Source organism: Macaca thibetana, chromosome 17 (assembly GCF_024542745.1).
Source record: "Macaca thibetana thibetana isolate TM-01 chromosome 17, ASM2454274v1, whole genome shotgun sequence".
Taxonomy (NCBI): Eukaryota; Metazoa; Chordata; class Mammalia; order Primates; family Cercopithecidae; genus Macaca; species Macaca thibetana.
The window spans coordinates 69,324,314-69,342,035 of NC_065594.1; positions in this window are offsets into that span (position 1 = coordinate 69,324,314).

The following is a 17,722-nucleotide window of genomic DNA, read 5'->3' on the forward strand; positions in this document are numbered from 1 at the left end:
TAAGTCTCTAAGGACTTGCTTTATGAATCTGGGTGCTCCTGTATTGGGTGCATATATATTTAGGATAGTTAGCTCTTCCTGTTGAATTGATCCCTTTACCATTATGTAATGGCCTTCTTTGTCTCTTTTGATCTTTGATGGTTTAAAGTCTGTTTTATCAGAGACTAGTATTGCAACCCCCGCTTTTTTTTGTTCTCCATTTGCTTGGTAAATCTTCCTCCATCCCTTTATTTTGAGCCTATGTATGTCTCTGCGTGTGAGATGGGTCTCCTGAATACAGCAGACTGATGGGTCTTGACTCTTTATCCAGTTTGCCAGTCTGTGTCTTTTAATTGGAGCATTTAGTCCATTTACATTTAAGGTTAAGATTGTTATGTGTGAACTTGATCCTGCCATTATGATGTTAACTGGTTATTTTGCTCGTTAGTTGATGCAGTTTCTTCCTAGCCTCGATGGTCTTTACATTTTGGCATGTTTTTGCAATGGCTGGTACCGGTTGTTCCTTTCCATGTTTAGTGCTTCCTTCAGGGTCTCTTGTAAGGCAGGCCTAGTGGTGACAAAATCTTTAAGCATTTGCTTATCTGTAAAGGATTTTATTTCTCCTTCACTTATGAAACTTAGTTCAGCTGGATATGAAATTCTCGGTTGAAAATTCTTTTCTTTAAGAATGTTGAATATTGGCCCCCACTCTCTTCTGGCTTGGAGAGTTTCTGCCGAGAGATCTGCTGTTAGTCTGATGGGCTTCCCTTTGTGGGTAACCCGACCTTTCTCTCTGGCTGCCCTTAAGATTTTTTCCTTCATTTCAACTTTGGTGAATCTGGCAATTATGTGTCTTGGAGTTGCTCTTCTCGAGGAGTATCTTTGTGGCGTTCTGTGTATTCCTGGATTTGAATGTTGGCCTGCCCTACTAGGTTGGGGAAGTTCTCCTGGATGATATCCTGAAGAGTGTTTTCCAACTTGGTTCCATTTTCCCCCTCACTTTCAGGCACCCCAATCAGACGTAGATTTGGTCTTTTTACATAATCCCATACTTCTTGCAGGCTTTGTTCATTTCTTTTTCTTCTTTTTTCTTTTGGTTTCTCTTCTCGCTTCATTTCATTCATTTGATCCTCAATCGCAGATACTCTTTCTTCCAGTTGATCGAGTCGGTTACTGAAGCTTGTGCATTTGTCACGTATTTCTCGTATCATGGTTTTCATCTCTTTCATTTTGTTTATGACCTTCTCTGCATTAATTACTCTAGCCATCAATTCTTCCACTTTTTTTTCAAGATTTTTAGTTTCTTTGCGCTGGGTACGTAATTCCTCCTTTAGCGCTGAGAAATTTGATGGACTGAAGCCTTCTTCTCTCATCTCGTCAAAGTCATTCTCCGTCCAGCTTTGATCCGTTGCTGGCGATGAGCTGCGCTCCTTTGCCGGGGGAGATGCGCTCTTGTTTTTTGAATTTCCAGCTTTTCTGCCCTGCTTTTTCCCCATCTTTGTGGTTTTATCTGCCTCTCGACTTTGATGATGGTGATGTACTGATGGGGTTTTGGTGTAGGTGTCCTTCCTGTTTGATAGTTTTCCTTCTAACAGTCAGGACCCTCAGCTGTAGGTCTGTTGGAGATTGCTTGAGGTCCACTCCAGACCCTGTTTGCCTGGGTATCAGCAGCAGAGGTTGCAGAAGATAGAATATTTCTGAACAGCGAGTGTACCTGTCTGATTCTTGCTTTGGAAGCTTCCTCTCAGGGGTGTACTCCACCCTGTGAGGTGTGGGGTGTCAGACTGCCCCTAGTGGGGGATGTCTCCCAGTTAGGCTACTCAGGGGTCAGGGACCCACTTGAGCAGGGAGTCTGTCCCTTCTCAGATCTCAACCTCCGTGTTGGGAGATCCACTGCTCTCTTCAAAGCTGTCAGACAGAGTCGTTTGCGTCTGCAGAGGTTTCGGCTGCGTTTGTTATTGCCCTGTCCCCAGAGGTGGAGTCTACAGAGACAGGCAGGTTTCCTTGAGCTGCTGTGAGCTCCACCCAGTTCGAGCTTCCCAGCAGCTTTGTTTACCTACTTAAGCCTCAGCAATGGCGGGCGCCCCTCCCCCAGCCTCGCTGCTGCCTTGCCGCAAGATCGCAGACTGCTGTGCTAGCAATGAGGAAGGCTCTGTGGGTGTGGGACCCTCCCGGCCAGGTGTGGGATATGATCTCCTGGTGTGCCTGTTTGCTTAAAGCGCAGTATTGGGGTGGGAGTTACCCGATTTTCCAGGTGTTGTGTGTCTCAGTTCCCCTGGCTAGGAAAAGGGATTCCCTTCCCCCTTGCGCTTCCCAAGTGAGGCAATGCCTCGCCCTGCTTCAGGTCTCGCTGGTCGGGCTGCAGCAGCTGACCAGCACCGATCGTCTGGCACTCCCCAGTGAGATGAACCCAGTACCTCAGTTGAAAATGCAGAAATCACCGGTCTTCTGTGTCGCTCGCGCTGGGAGTTGGAGACTGGAGCTGTTCCTATTCGGCCATCTTGCTCCGCCCCCACTCAATACAGGTATTAAACATAAATATTTGGCAGGCTCCGGGTTCACTTCTGTAATCCCAGCACTTCGGAAGTCCGAGGTGGGCAGATCACGAGGTCAGGAGATGGAGACCACCCTGGCTAAAATGGTGAAACTCCCTCTCTACTAAAAATACAAAAAATTAGCTGGGTGTGGTGGCACGCACCTGTAGTCTCAGTCGTAGCTATTCGGGAGGCTGAGACAGGAGAATCGCTTGAACCCGGAAGATGGAGGTTGCAGTGAGCTGAGATCATGCCACTGCACCCCAGCCTGGACAACAGAGTGAGACCCCGTCTCAAAAAAAAAACTGTGTGTGTGTATATATATGTATATATAAGTTATTATATTTCTAATTGATAGGTTCAAAAAATTAAGTGTTAGGGGAGTATTTTGGAAAGATGACAATTGGAGTGAAGAATCAGATAAATTTTGGAACTGAAAAACATAATAAGCAAATGAAGAAAAAATAAAAACTGGAACAAGAGATTAAACATAATGGAAGAGATGATTAGCGACCTGGAAGATAGACTGGAAGAAATATCCACAGTGAAGCCTGCATGTTCAAAACTGGTGGATACAACAGTTAAATTTAACGTATCTGTAACTGCATTACCATCGTGAAAGCTAAATGACAGTGAGGCAGTCTCTCAACTTTTTGAAACAAAACCAGTAGCTGAAAATATTTTAAAATACACTGAAGATAATCGAGAATCAAGAATAACTATAAATCTGAAGCAAATAAAGAAAAAATCACACCTTGGCATATCAAATTAAAAACACACAAAAACAAAGAGAAAATAAAGTGTTAACATTAGCCAAATAGAAAACATATTTTGGTTTCACAGGAGCAATGGTTTACCTAGGGTCTGTAATAAGAACCATGTCTGATCTGATCTCTCAGCAGAAACAATGGAAGCTGGGAAGACCATATAATGAAAATTTTTCAACGCCGAATGAAGATAACCACTAACACAATGCAATATATTGAGAAAATACACTTAAAAAGACAAGGAGATAAAATAAATAAAAGGCATTTTCACACAGATAAGAGCAATAACTTTTTCTTCAATAGATCTGTGCTAAAGGAAATTTCAAAGCACTTTTTATTTTTTAATCAGAAGGAAAATAATCCAGATAGAATTTCAAATGTGAGATAAAGAGATGTAGAGCAAGAGGAAATATAAATGTGTGGGTATATCTAAATAAAAATTGATTGTATTAGTGACATCAAAAACATGTAATAATTGAAACAATAACATGTTTTGGATTATAACACATAGAAAATATGTGTTAGAAGAAGTACCTAAATTGAGGGGTTATTTAAAAAATAGAGAAGAGACAAAAGTGCTAATTATATTTTAATATATAAAGCAAATAAATAGTATCAATTAAATAGTCACTAAACAAAACACTATGAGGGATAGATGAAATAAAAAATAATGAAATCAAAAAAGTTAAGAAATAAAAGAAAACTACATAGGACATAAAGAAATAACAAAAATAATATACTGAAATGGTAGATTTGAATATAAATATGTCAGAAATACAAATCGTGCAGAAATATTAAGTATTCAAGGACAAAGGCTTTCATATTACATTACTAATTTTCACTTATAAGAAACATATTTTACATGCAAGAATGTCAAAAATTTTGTTTGTAAATAATTGAAAAGTATGGCACACCCACACTGACTAAAGTTGATGTAGCTATCATAATATATGAGACGGCTTTAAAGCAATAAATATTGTTAGAAAAAACTCATTTAATAAAATACACCTAAAAAATGTGCAAAATTTCTGTTGTAAACTTATACAAAATACACAATCTAATTCCTTTATCAAGAAAAATACATAGATTTTCTACATTAATTATTTGAAAGACACAATACTATCAAGACATCAGTCTTCCTCAAATTGATCTAGAATGTCAATATACTCTCAAAGAAAAACTGAATATATCAAAAAATACACACACTGTTTCTAAAACATATAGAATGCAAAGTATATGCCAACCAAGAAGAGCCATGAAAGTCATGAGGAACAACAGTTGGAAATTTTATTGTAAATTTTCAAATAAAAAGGTTTTCCAAATAAAAGTTAAAGATAGAGTGTTAATAAAAGTCCAACAAAATATACCAATGGAACAATAATGATATTTGAGATGTAGTTTCTCACATATATGAACAACTGATTTATAACAAAAATGACAGTATGGGACATTGAAAAAAAGTGAACAACAGAATGGAAACTAATGAAACCAATTCAATGGTTAGGGTGAATAGAAATAGTAAATGGAAATATTTTGGCTTTGTTAAATAGGAGAATACAGTCAAGCCAAGTTTTTAGAAGTGTTGAGGGGTACTCAACATAGGAGAAAAGTGGAAATTATGCCATTTTCAAGAGCATGGAGAGGTTGGAACGTGTGGAATATTCTGGCTTTGCAGCAGGTGATGAGATGAGAATAAAATACAGAGAGACAAATCATGAACATGTCCTAATATGGTAAGGGATATACTCTATATCATAGAGTAAGAAATACTAACACATCTTAAGAAAGTGATTTTTTTTACATTAAGATTTTATTTTAAAACTTTAGTAAGACCATTAATTCTGCAATGTGCTATGTGAAATGTTACCTGTTGATACAAGAAGAGAGGAAGGGCACAATAATCTTCTGCCCATTTTTCATGTTTGCCTTGGCAGTAACCTAGCAGGACTTCGATGTTTCTCCACGTTCCAATTGAAATAAGCATCTGTGACAAACACTATCCTGAAGGAGAAAAAAAAAAAAGGCTAATCTTATTACCACTAGCCATTGTTGGAGAGATTGGTGTACGTGGCCACCAATTCAAAAATCAATCCAAATTGTACTCATTACCCATCTTAAAGCCTACCTAGTCCATAGTCCATCCTTTACTATTTTAACTAATTATTTTCTTCAATTTGTGAATTACTGTACAGTTAACATCTCAGTAACTGTATTTATCACCTTGCTATGTGACACCTTCCATAGAAATAAAAGGCAGATTTAAGAGAGCACATCAACCACAAAGAACATTAAATCATTTTAGCTGAGCACTTTAAGGGAAAAAAAGTAATTCCACATTTTCTGAAATACCTCATGTTTTTAGACATATTTTTACTTGTTCAGAAAAGTAACGTGCTCCTGAAATTTTGGGTATTAGCATGTAGGACTAGAGAATCCTGAATACCAAATAATTTGCTGTGAATCCTGACAATTGGGCACCATTTTGTCATAAAATGAAATGAAGAAAGGTATAAACACATGGTTGAGAGGACCTATTTATCCTACTACTACAACAATTCAGACTAAACCCATTAGCAGGCATCCTTCGGTAGCAACAGATTTAAGGCCACTCATTTTATAATCAGCCCTTATAAAAATGCAAAACTCACTCAGCAGGAACAGGAGTGTGGAACAAGAATATCATCAGCAGGAAACACAGCTCTGGGAAGAGTATTTGATTCAACATAGGATTTGAAGTTGAAAACATACTTACCCACTTAAGAAAGAGCTGATGCATAACAAAAATATTTTCCCTGTGATCTCTATTTTTCACTCCTCTTTTCTCTGCCCTGGCTCTCTTTACACTTCTTTGATGATTTCCCCGTGGTTCTCACTCCCGCGTCTTATCTCTTATCCTCTCAATAAGACTGAAATTGGCAGGCTTACTGGGGAAGACATAATCTACCTTAGGTTGCCGTTTAAAAGCTACAAAATTCCAGGGTTTAAATTGTATACAGAAAAGCAATCACAAACATCAACTGGAAACCACCCCTCCCTGTAGTGAATAAACCAATGTAAACAGCATGCTCCACTTACTTGATCTGCAAAGGCTGTGAAGGCAGAGGCGATGCTGAAATAGCTTGTTTTGTGTCCCTTGAAATGGTGTTTGCTCCTATATAGAAAAATATTTTATGTATATATTCTTTGGTGTAGAAGGTTAGAGAATCGTTAAGCGCTTTCTCACCCTCAAAACAATACTAATTGTTAAAGTATAGACAAGCAATCTGAATGTCTGAAAGTTTCAGTGCTTTTTTTCGCATCATGAGAGTCATTCAATCTAATTGGAAATATTGGACCTCTTTATAAATAGACCACATTGGGATAATCATTAATTTGATTTCAAAGTAATTCAATAAATTATATAGTCCTTATTTATTATACAACTACATGAGTAGACTACATAACACAAATAAGTTTCTTTTCATGTCCTATCGTGTAACCAACAAAGAGCTACAGATATTTTTTTCCCAGATGTAGAGGGTCTGTTTGACATTATCTGCCTTAAAATACAGTCTTTGAAATATGGATCCATGACAATAGTGAAAATTATTAGTGTTTGCTTTAAGGAAGCATTTTTATTGAATTGTAGTATGTATATGTTTGTTTGATTGAAGTGTAAAATATATGCAAAATAATGCACAAGTAAACTATAATTGGACAACTTCAGAAGTATTTTAGGTAAACAGAAAGATCAAGAATTATATTTCCAAACATAGCAGAAGCCCAGCTCCTCAGTTATTAAGGCTTCAGAGCTAGTTAATAAACGCGATTTGTTACCACACATTAGTTTTGGCTACATTTAACATGATGTAAGCTGAATTAGAGCAATTTGAGTGTGCTTTTGTGTTTCATTCAACATTATTATTTGCATGATTCATCCAATTGTTACGTATGGCATCAGTATATTAATTCTCATTTCTTTCTACAATTCATTGCAAGAATACACCACAACAGGCCAGGCATGGTGACTCACGCCTGTAATCTGAGTACTTTGGGAGGCTGAGGTGGCCAGATTACCTGGGGTCAGGAGTACAAGACCAAGCAGCCTGGCCAACACAGTGAAACCTCCTCTCTACTTAAAATACAAAAATTAGCCAGGTGTGGTGGCGGGCGCCTGTAATCCCAGCTAATTGGGAGGCTGAGGCAGGAGAATTGCTTGAACACGGGAGGTGGAGGTTGCAGTGAGCTGAAATTGTGCCTTTGTATTCCAGCATGGGTGACAAGTGTGAAATTCTGTCTCAGAAAAAAAAAAAAAAGAATACACCACAACATATTAATGCAACCTTAATGGCCGTTTGGTCTTTATTTCTGCTAATGGTTATGAGAAGCATATAGTAAGGTGGTTATGAACATATTTCTATATATCTTTATTTTCTTAATACCTTTTTCTGTTTAATTTAACTTTTGTAGCATCTTAAGTTACATATTTATAGTAATGATTTTCAGCCTTTCTTCTTTTCTGTTATAGGCATTCAAGGCAAAAATTTTTCTCTAACAGTGAATTAACAAATTTTAAAACACTGTATTTTCTTTATTATTCAATTCAAAATATTCTCTCTCCCATTGTGGTTTCTTTGCCACTTAGATTATTTTGAGGTATGCTGCTTTACTCTAATCACTGATGATTTTTTATGTTGTTTGCCTGTTATTGATGAATAGGTTAATTCCATTGTGGATGGATATTTTCTAATTGATTATCATATTTTGTAATTTGCTGAGATTTACTTTCTATGCCCTGTCATGCTCATACTTTTTTAAAAAAGCAATTAGTGGGTACACAATAGATGTATACATTTATGGCATGCATGAGATATTTTGATACAGAAATAAAACATGCAATAATAGCATTAGTGTAAATGGGAAATCCATTCCCTCAAGCATTTATCCTTTCCTTGTGTTACAAACAATCCAATTATACTCTTTTAGTTTTAAAATGTACAATAAGTTATTGTTGACTACAGTTGCCCTGTTGTGTTCTGAAATACTAGATCTTAATCATTGTATCTAACTAATATTTGTGCCCATAAACCATACCCATCCCTCCCACTCCCACCAACTACCCTTCCCAGCATCTGGTAATCATCCTTCTACTCTATATCCATGAGTTCAATTGTTTTGATTTTTATATCCCACCAATAAATGAGAACATGTGAAGTTTGTCTTTCTGTGTCTGCTTTATTTCACTTAACATAATGACTTCCAGTTCTATCCATATTTTTGCAAAAGACATGGTATCATTCTTTTCATGGCTGAATAGTAAAAAATGTATATATGTACCACATTTTCTTTATCCATTTGTCTGTTGATGGACATTTAGGTTTCTTCCAAACCTTGGCTGTTGTGAACGGTGCTGTAATACACATGGGAGTATAGATCTCTCTTCCATATACTGATTTTCTTTCTTTTGGATACGTACCCAACAGTGAAATTGCTGGATTATATAGTTATTCTATTTTTAGTTTTTGAAGAGAATTGTTTTCTAAATTGTTCTCCATAGTGGTTGTACTAATTTTCACACCAATAGTGTATGAAGTTCCCCTTTTCTCCACATTTTGCCAACATTTGTTATTGCCTGTATTTTGAGCGAAAGCCATTTTAACTGGGATGAAATGATAGCTCATTGTAGTTTTGATTTGCATTTCTCTGATGATCAGTGATGTTGAGTACCTTTTCATATACCTGTATGCCACTGGTATGTCTTCTTTTGAGAAATGTCTATTCAGAACTTTTGCCTATTTTTAAATTGGATTATTTGCCTATTTTTAATTGGGGATTTTTTTTCCTACTGAGTTGTTTGTGCTCCTTATATATTCTGGTTACTAATCTCTTGTCAAATGAATAGTTTGCAAATATTTTCTCCCGTTCTGTAGGTTGTCTCTTTACATTATTATCTCCTTTGCTACGCAGAAGCTTTTAAACTTAATGTATCCCATTTGTCTATTTTTGCTTACGTTGCTTGTGTTTGTGGCGAATTTTTGCCCAGACCAATGTCCTGGAGAGTTTCCCGGTGTTTTGTTTTAATAGTTTTATAGCTTGAGGTCTCAGATTTAAGTTTAAATCCATTTGATTTTATTGTTTTACATGACCAAGAGATAGGGGTCTAGTTTCATTGTTCTTCATGTGGATATCCAGTTTTTCCAGCACCACTTATTGAAGAGATTGTCCTTTCCCCAATGTACGTTTTGTCACCTTTGTTGAAAATGAATTCCCTATAGATATGTGTATTTATTTCTGGGCTCTCTATTCTGTTCCATTGGTCTATGTATCTGTTTTTATGCCAGTACCATGCTATTTTGATTACTAAAGCTCGGTAGTATAATTTGAGGTCAGATATTGTGATTGCTACAGTTTTGTTCTTTTTGCCTAGGATAGCTTTGGCTATTCTGGGTCTTTTTGCTTGCATATAAATATATATTTTTTTCTTTTTCTGTGAAGGATGTCATTGTTATTTTGATCAGAATTGCATAGATTCTGCAGATTGCTTTGGGTCATATGGACATTTTAACAATATTGATTCTTCCAATCCATGAACATGGAATATCTTTTCATTTTTTGGTGTCTTCCTCAATTTCTTGCATCAATATTTTATGGTTTTTATTGTAGAGATCTTTTACATCTTTGGTTGTTAATTCCCATATATTTAACTTTACTTGTAGCTATTGTAAGTGGCTCTTTGCTGTTGGCATAAAAAAATTCTACTAATTTTTGTATGTTAATTTTGGACTCTGCAATTTTACTGAATTTGTTTATCAGTTCTAACAGTTTGTTGGTGTAGTCTTTAGTTTCTTTCAAATATAAGATTGTATCATCTACATAAAAGGATAATTTGAATTCTACGTTTCCAACTGGGATCCCCTTTATTTCTTTCTCTGATTGCTCTAGCTAGGACTTCCTCATACTAACATCTATAAATCCTCTAGGTAAACTTGAACCAATGTACACTTTTTCATTCGCTGTAGTGTTGACTTTGTGTCAATTAGGAAAATTTATTGATTAAATCTAACAGTTGTTATTAATTGAATCATTCAGATCTATGTTTCCATTGGTCTTTTTGTCAACTTGATCAATCAATGATTGAAAGAGATACTTAAATTTTGCCAATGTGGTTGTAAATGCATGCATTTCTATTTTTATTTTTGCTAAACTTTGCTTCATATATATTGAAGTTATCAGTACAGTTTTCTAGTTGAATTACGTTTTTATCATTATGAAATATCCCTCTATGTTTCTAGTCTTTGTCAGTGTGCCACATATGATATTTAAAAAGATATTACAGCTTTCTTTTCATTAGTGTTTAATGATATGCTTTGCACTTTTTGGTGTTCTTCTATTCCAAAGTCTCCTTTATAAAGTGTATATAATTAATTTATCTATTCAAAAAAATGGCAGTATTTCATTTTTTTCAACATAACATTAGCAGTTTGGACTCAATCTTCTACCTTGCTATTTACTATCTATTTCGTTTATCTCCTTCTTTACTTTTGTTCCTCTTTTCTTCTTTATTTTCGATGACATTAATGTAATTTTTTATATCATACTAATAAAATTGACTTTTTGGTATGGAGTTCTACACATTTTACACATCAATAGATTTGTGTAACGACTGCCACAATTAGAATATAGAACGATTTTATTACTCCACGAACCACCCCCATGCCTCATGTCACCCTTTTATAGTAACACCCTTCCTCATCCTTAATTCCAGCAATAACCACTGCTCTGTTCTCCATCACCCTGGTTTTATCTTCTGGAGAAGGTTGAGAATGTCACATATATGGAATCATACAAATTATAACCCTTTTATACCGACATATTTTACTCAGTGTAATATCTATATGATGCCGTTAAGTTATTTTGTGTATCAACCATTCATTCCTTATTATTGCTGAACGGTATTGCATTAAATGGATGACGACATTTGTTTCTGATTTGTTTCCAGTTTGGTGAGATTATGAAGAAATGTTTCCTCTTAAATATTTGAGTACAGGTTTTTGATTAACATAAATTTGTGTTTCTCTAGGATAAACAATCAGGAGTGGAATTTTTAGATTAGATGGTAATTTTAATTATATATTTAATTTATAAGAAAATGTCCAACTGTTTTAGGAGTAGTTGAACATTTTTATATTCATGACAGCAATACATGAGGAATTCAGTTGTACCACATTGTTGCCATAATTTAGCATGGTCATTATTTTGATTTTAGCCATGCTAATAGATGCATAGTAGTATGTCATAATTTTAATTTGCATATGTCATATGACTAATGTTGAAAAATCTTTTATGTACTTATTTACTATACACATACTTTCTTTAGTGAAGCATCTGTTTCTTTTGCCCATTTTCAATTTTGTTGTTTGTTCTCTTACTGCAGAGACTGGAGTATTCTTTATATACAGTATGCATTCCATTTCTTGTTACAACTTGATCTAAAATGTTTTTCTCCTATTCTGAGTCTTATCTTTCCATTTTCATAATAAACAAGAATTTATGAAAGCTACTTATCTATTGAGGTTTGTTTTTTTAGTTCATTGTTTTGGTTTTTCTCCAGCTGGATGTCATACCCTTAAAAATTCAGCAGTTGCCTTTAGGGAAAAAAAATCACTGAATATGGAAATCTATTTTCAATTATTCTGTGGTAGATTCTTTGTTATGCTGATTCTCTATCTCCCTCTCTATTTTTTATTTATCTCTGTGTGTATGCATACAAATAAGTTTCTAACATCAATGTATGGAAGGTAAAATTTTGAATGTTGATTTGAAAATATTTTTACTTTCTCATCGAATTCATGTATAAACTGGGTATACATCTTGATTTTGAAAGTCAAGTTCACAAGGAACTCTAGGGTCACTTTAAATTGTTTTCTAGTTCCTAGTGTTCTTGCTCTTATTCTTATTATTGAAGGCATGCATTTGGCAATCAAAATATCAGGATCTCTACCATTTGTTGCTAAAATTAGACTGTTAGTTGCAAGGCAAGTGCTCTAGAAAGCAGACTGTAACAGCAGAATTTGTTTGCATAAAGTATATTGAGGAATGCTTTCTGGATTAACATATTGTGGGGAGCAAAACGAAGACAAAAAAAATGGAAAAATATTAGCTTCAAGGCAATTAGACCTGCACAGTGTTTTCCAATTGTGACAAGAGGAAAAATTCTTTATAACTTCTATATTGACCAGCATTAAGTGAGATCCGTCTCCAGGAAGCAGGGTGGGGTGGAGGTAGTGGACGTTTCAGTAAGGTGGCCCCCTTTGGCCAAGGGTGATTGCCAGATTTTGGAATTCTACAAGCTGTGAGCTGTCAAGGCACATAACCACTGGGAGAAATGTCCAATTCAGTCTTGAAGAGATTGCTTACCTGGGCAGTGCCCCATTACATATCTTATTTTATGTCTATTTTCTTTCAATATTTCTTTCAATACTGGAAATTCAGTGTATCAGTTTGTTCTGAAAATCATGTCTTCACCTGAGAAAAATATTTTTAATTGATTTATCTGAATGACATATTACTCTGAATTTTCTCTTCTCTATTTTGGAAACTTTCTGAATAAATTATCTACTTTTCTTTTGTATACCCTTCTCCCTTTTTGACATTTGCTATACTTTCTAGGAGAAAGAAATTTTCCAGACTTCCTTTTGACCCTGATTTTAATCATTTTTTTTTTCCATTATCCAAATGGCATTCTAGCATTGCCTTAAAAAATAACAAAAATAGGTGTATGCTCTTGTTTTATATATGCACCTTCTCTCATATCTCTGGTACACTGATAAAATTGTTAAAGCTGTTTTTGGATTGTTTGTTTTGTTGGCTTCCTGAATTGTCTATGTTTATGCCAAATTTCTGTTTCATTTACTTTGGTCTCTTTCATGTGTTAATCTTTACTCTAACATTGGGTGTTTCTCCGCTGCCAGCAGACATTCAAGGAAATTCATTAAAAAGAAATTGGAGTGTGTTGCATAATGTTGAGAATTATAGAGTGGTGTGACTCAGCAAAATGACTGGGCAGAAAATTGCTTACATTAAGGAAATTCCCAAATGACAATCGTTATAGGTCTTTTTTCATGGGCAATTCTGATTCTGTGAGGGAGGTGAGTGTGGGGAATGCCAATTTGTTTATTCCCAAATGTGTGTACATGCACAAATGTTCATGTAAACTCAACTGCCAGAATTCCAGATTGCAGTGGAATAGAGAATGAGATGGAGGATTTCCATGAAGCAACATGCAGTTCACCCATTTTCTCTGCTATACTGTAAACTGAGGTGGAGGGCTCTTTGGTTCAGTTGCTCATGACACATACTCTTTTATCTCCAGCATAAGGATGGAGAAGGAACATGAGGATCCAAGCTGGTCATCATACAGCATTAACTTTATTCCCTTCCAAACTTTAAAATCATGATTTATGCTTCCTTCGGCTTCCTAGCCATGAAACTTACAGGGTTCCAGATTTTGTGGGGTGATGTGCTTCGCTTGCTTATTTTCATCCTTGAAACAGTGGTCAGTATCACTAGTCCATCATTGTTTTCCTTCACTGTGTCTGTATATGTCCTTGTACATATTTTTCCTATCCCTTAATACAACTTTAGTGGGTTCCACAAGCTAGAAGATAACTCAAATGTGCTAAAATTCTTGGGTGAAAAATATTTTTATGTTAGTAATCTATGCTAAGTATACAGAGTAGTAGCCTTTATCCACAGTTCCCCTTTCTGCAGTTTCAGTTACCCTTGCTCTGAAAATATTAAATGAAAAATTCCAGAAATAAACAATTTGTACATTTTAAATTGCCTGTTGTTTTGAATAGCATGATATATCCCACATTGTTTTGCTTCATTTCACCCAGGATATGAATCATCCCTTTGTCCAGCATATTAACCCTGTTAGTCATTGAGTGACCACGTTGGTTCTCAGATTGTCACAATATCCAGTGCTGGATTTCAGGTAACCCTTATTTTACTTAATGGCTTAAAGGAGCAAGAGTAGTGATGCTGGCAGTTCAGATATGCCAAAGAGAAGCCACAAAGTGCTTACTTTAATTGAAAAGGGGAAAGTTCTCTACTTAAGAAAGAAAAAAAATATATGCTGAGTTGGCCAAGAACTACAATAAGAATGAAACTTCTATCCATGAATTTGTGAAGAAGAGAAAAATAAATTCATGTCAGTTTTTCTGTCATACCTCAAACTTCAAAAATTATGGCCATGGTGTATGATAAGTGCTTAGTTAAAATGGAAAAGACATTAAATTTGTGGATGGAAGACATGAACAGAAGCATGTTCCCACTGATGAAAATCAATTTGTGATTTTAGGAATCCACTGGGGGTTTTGGAACGTATTCATCTCAAATACAGCACGGACTACTATATAATAAGTTTAAGAGGAGAAAGAAAATATTGTTGAATTATCATGCAAAATCTGCCTTGCAAACACCCTTGGTTAGGAAGTTATTGCAGATAATATATTCACATGTATTCAAGAAAGATAAATAAGTGATCAATAAAACAGATAATAGGTCAATGAAAAGCAGGAAAACGAAACCCCAGGACAACTTTTGCTCATAAGGATAAGAGGGGAAACAATCTGCAGGACAGGGAAATTGAAAGGTTCCATAGTGTATTCTCATTGGAGAATCATACAACTAATGTATGTGAATATGAAAATATTTTTTACTACCTTATGATTAAATGTTGGTGCATTTGGGAAAATGAGTAATAATTGAATACAAAACTAGGAAAAAATGTAAACCTAATAACTATTAACTTCAGGAAAAACAAAACATTACTCACGAAGGCTCTCAGGTCATAGTGACTACTCAACCTAAATAATGTGAAGTCTGACTATTTAATAAAATGTTTTTTGGGGAGGTGATAGGGAGGAAGTAGAGATTTTGGATTTCAGAGGTAAATTTTCAACCTTCATTGGAGATGTTCCTTAGAAAATAATCTAAAATTTATAAACCAATAAATGGTTTTGCAAGTTTATATACTTATAAATAAAGAAGAGTTTGGCTGGGTGCGGTGGCTCATGCCTGTAATCCCAGCACTTTGGGAGGCCGAGGCGGGCAGATCACAAAGTCAGGAGATCGAGACCATCCTGGCTAACACGGTGAAACCCCATCTCTACTAAAAATACAAAAAAAAAAAAAAAAATTAGCCTGTCATGGTGGCGGGCACCTGTAGTCCCAGCTACTCGGGAGGCTGAGGCAGAAGAATGGCGTGAACCTGGGAGGCGGAGCTTGCAGTGAGCCGAGATCAGGCCACTGCACTCCAGCCTGGGCGACAGAGCAAGACTCTGTCTCAAAACAAAAAAAAGAAAAGAAAAAAAGAAGAAGAGTTTAATTTGCCTCTGGCAAATGTTTGAAGGTTATGAGGGAGGAGTAGATGAGAATCAATTTTTTATTAATGTCTTTAGTTATATTTGGTATCTTATCTATATATGTAAATAGAGAAAAACTTAATTTTTAACCTAAATTTAACATTCAAGAACACGTATTATTTTACTACCCTCCAACACTTTGCTTTTAAAATTTGCATACAATTCCATAAGATTAATTTGGTTTCATTGGTAAATACTTTCACTGTGCAAAGAAAAGATGCTTTTCCAAAGATCACACCTTCTGTTTCTGAGGGCCTTACTGTAACAATTAGGGATTTAGTTAGAAATAAATAATATGGTAAATTTCCGATTATATGTATTTTGCCATGACAAAAAAAGCAAACAAGAATATAATTAGAAAAAAACTAACAACAATAATTATATATGTGTGTGTGTGTGTGTGTGTGTGTATATATATATATATATATTCCCTTTGAACTTATTTTCACAGGTGAATATTTTTTATCCAAATCAGAACAAGGAGATATTGTTTGACTTTGGATTGAGTGTTCCCCAAAAAGTATATATCTCTATACACTGTCTATCTCTAAATCTAGTACCAAATAAAAGCGGCAATATTAATCTGCTTAAGTAATTCAATGATCAGATACTTAAGGACTATGCAGAGGCCTTACCAGAAATTAAAAATTAGCGTTTTCATTGGGCAGATGAACACACACGCACATATATACACACAGAAACATATATACATACACATAAATTAATAATATATAGACATTGAAATTGAGGATAGAGATAGAAAAAATATTTTTTAAAAACATTGCCTCTGTAATGATTATTCAGAAAATGTGATCATTCTAATGTCTTCGAATATGATTGCATGTGGAAGGTTGCTTGCTAGAAACACAGCTGGAAAACTGGAAAGAAAGCATTCCCTCGTTACTTCAGTTATCCTACGTGGCAAGAGAAGAAAGCGTCAGTCTCGTAAATGTGATTAATTTATTTTGTCCCACCTTAGAGCTATCTACAATCAGCAGGGAAAAGCAGGGGTTGAAAGGTGACACTATCATACAAAACTCCCTAACAAATCTCTTCTGACTCCAAAATAAAAACATGTAACTTTATATTTCAAAGCAATATTTCTTTCTTTTTCCATCCCCTCTAAGAGCCGCTGCTGCTTCACCAATTAATGGAGCAAATAGGTTCTTATCTGACTGACTACAGGCGGAGAATCTCGGCAGTTATTGACCACTGTGCCCTACGAGATGACAACGGCCTCTGTGTTATTAGAGAAAATTAGAGGTAGGAAGCATCCTGAAACACTCCCTGCTGAACTTTTGACTTCAGAAGTTCTAATGCTTCCACTCTGTTTAATGGGTTTGAAGTTTCAATCCAGCAGCGATGTAGCAGCATCCTGTGGTCAGTTGAATGGACTCATGCTGTGTATTTTATGCTAGAAATCTCTTCATTTCTTTCATTTCCTTCAAGTATTATGTCTCTACAGACGGGGAAACAATCAAAACTGGAGAAAACAGTTTCTATTTGAGAACATTAACAGATAAAATGAACATGTATACAGTTTTGCCCGTGGTATTTTATTTTTATGTAATCTAAAAGAGGGAAAGAGGTTCATGTTTTGTTTAAATAGACTCTTTCTTTAAATAGGAAACCTGTGAGCAAAGCAATTAGATTATATATTCTTTTTGTGTGGAGATATTACATACACTTTATTTGAAATACTTTATCTCCAGATATGAATACGAAGACTTATGAAAGATACTCAGACAACATGTAAATGTGCTGGCTCTTCTGAATTAGGACATATTATCCGTTTTGTGAGAAAGTGGGGCAGGAAGAATATGTAAAAAGATAGATTTGTGGCACTTTACTTTCTGACCATAGCAGTTCGGGGGTCCAAAGCATTTTTTTTTTTTAATCTTTCATTTGTGTAGGGCTTTGGGCTAAATAACATTTATTTATTCATACTTGGTTGTATTAGACCCAAAATGGTGCACACTCTTACAAATTTCATTAAGTTAAAATTGGTAGGTCAAATAAATATTAATATTAGGTC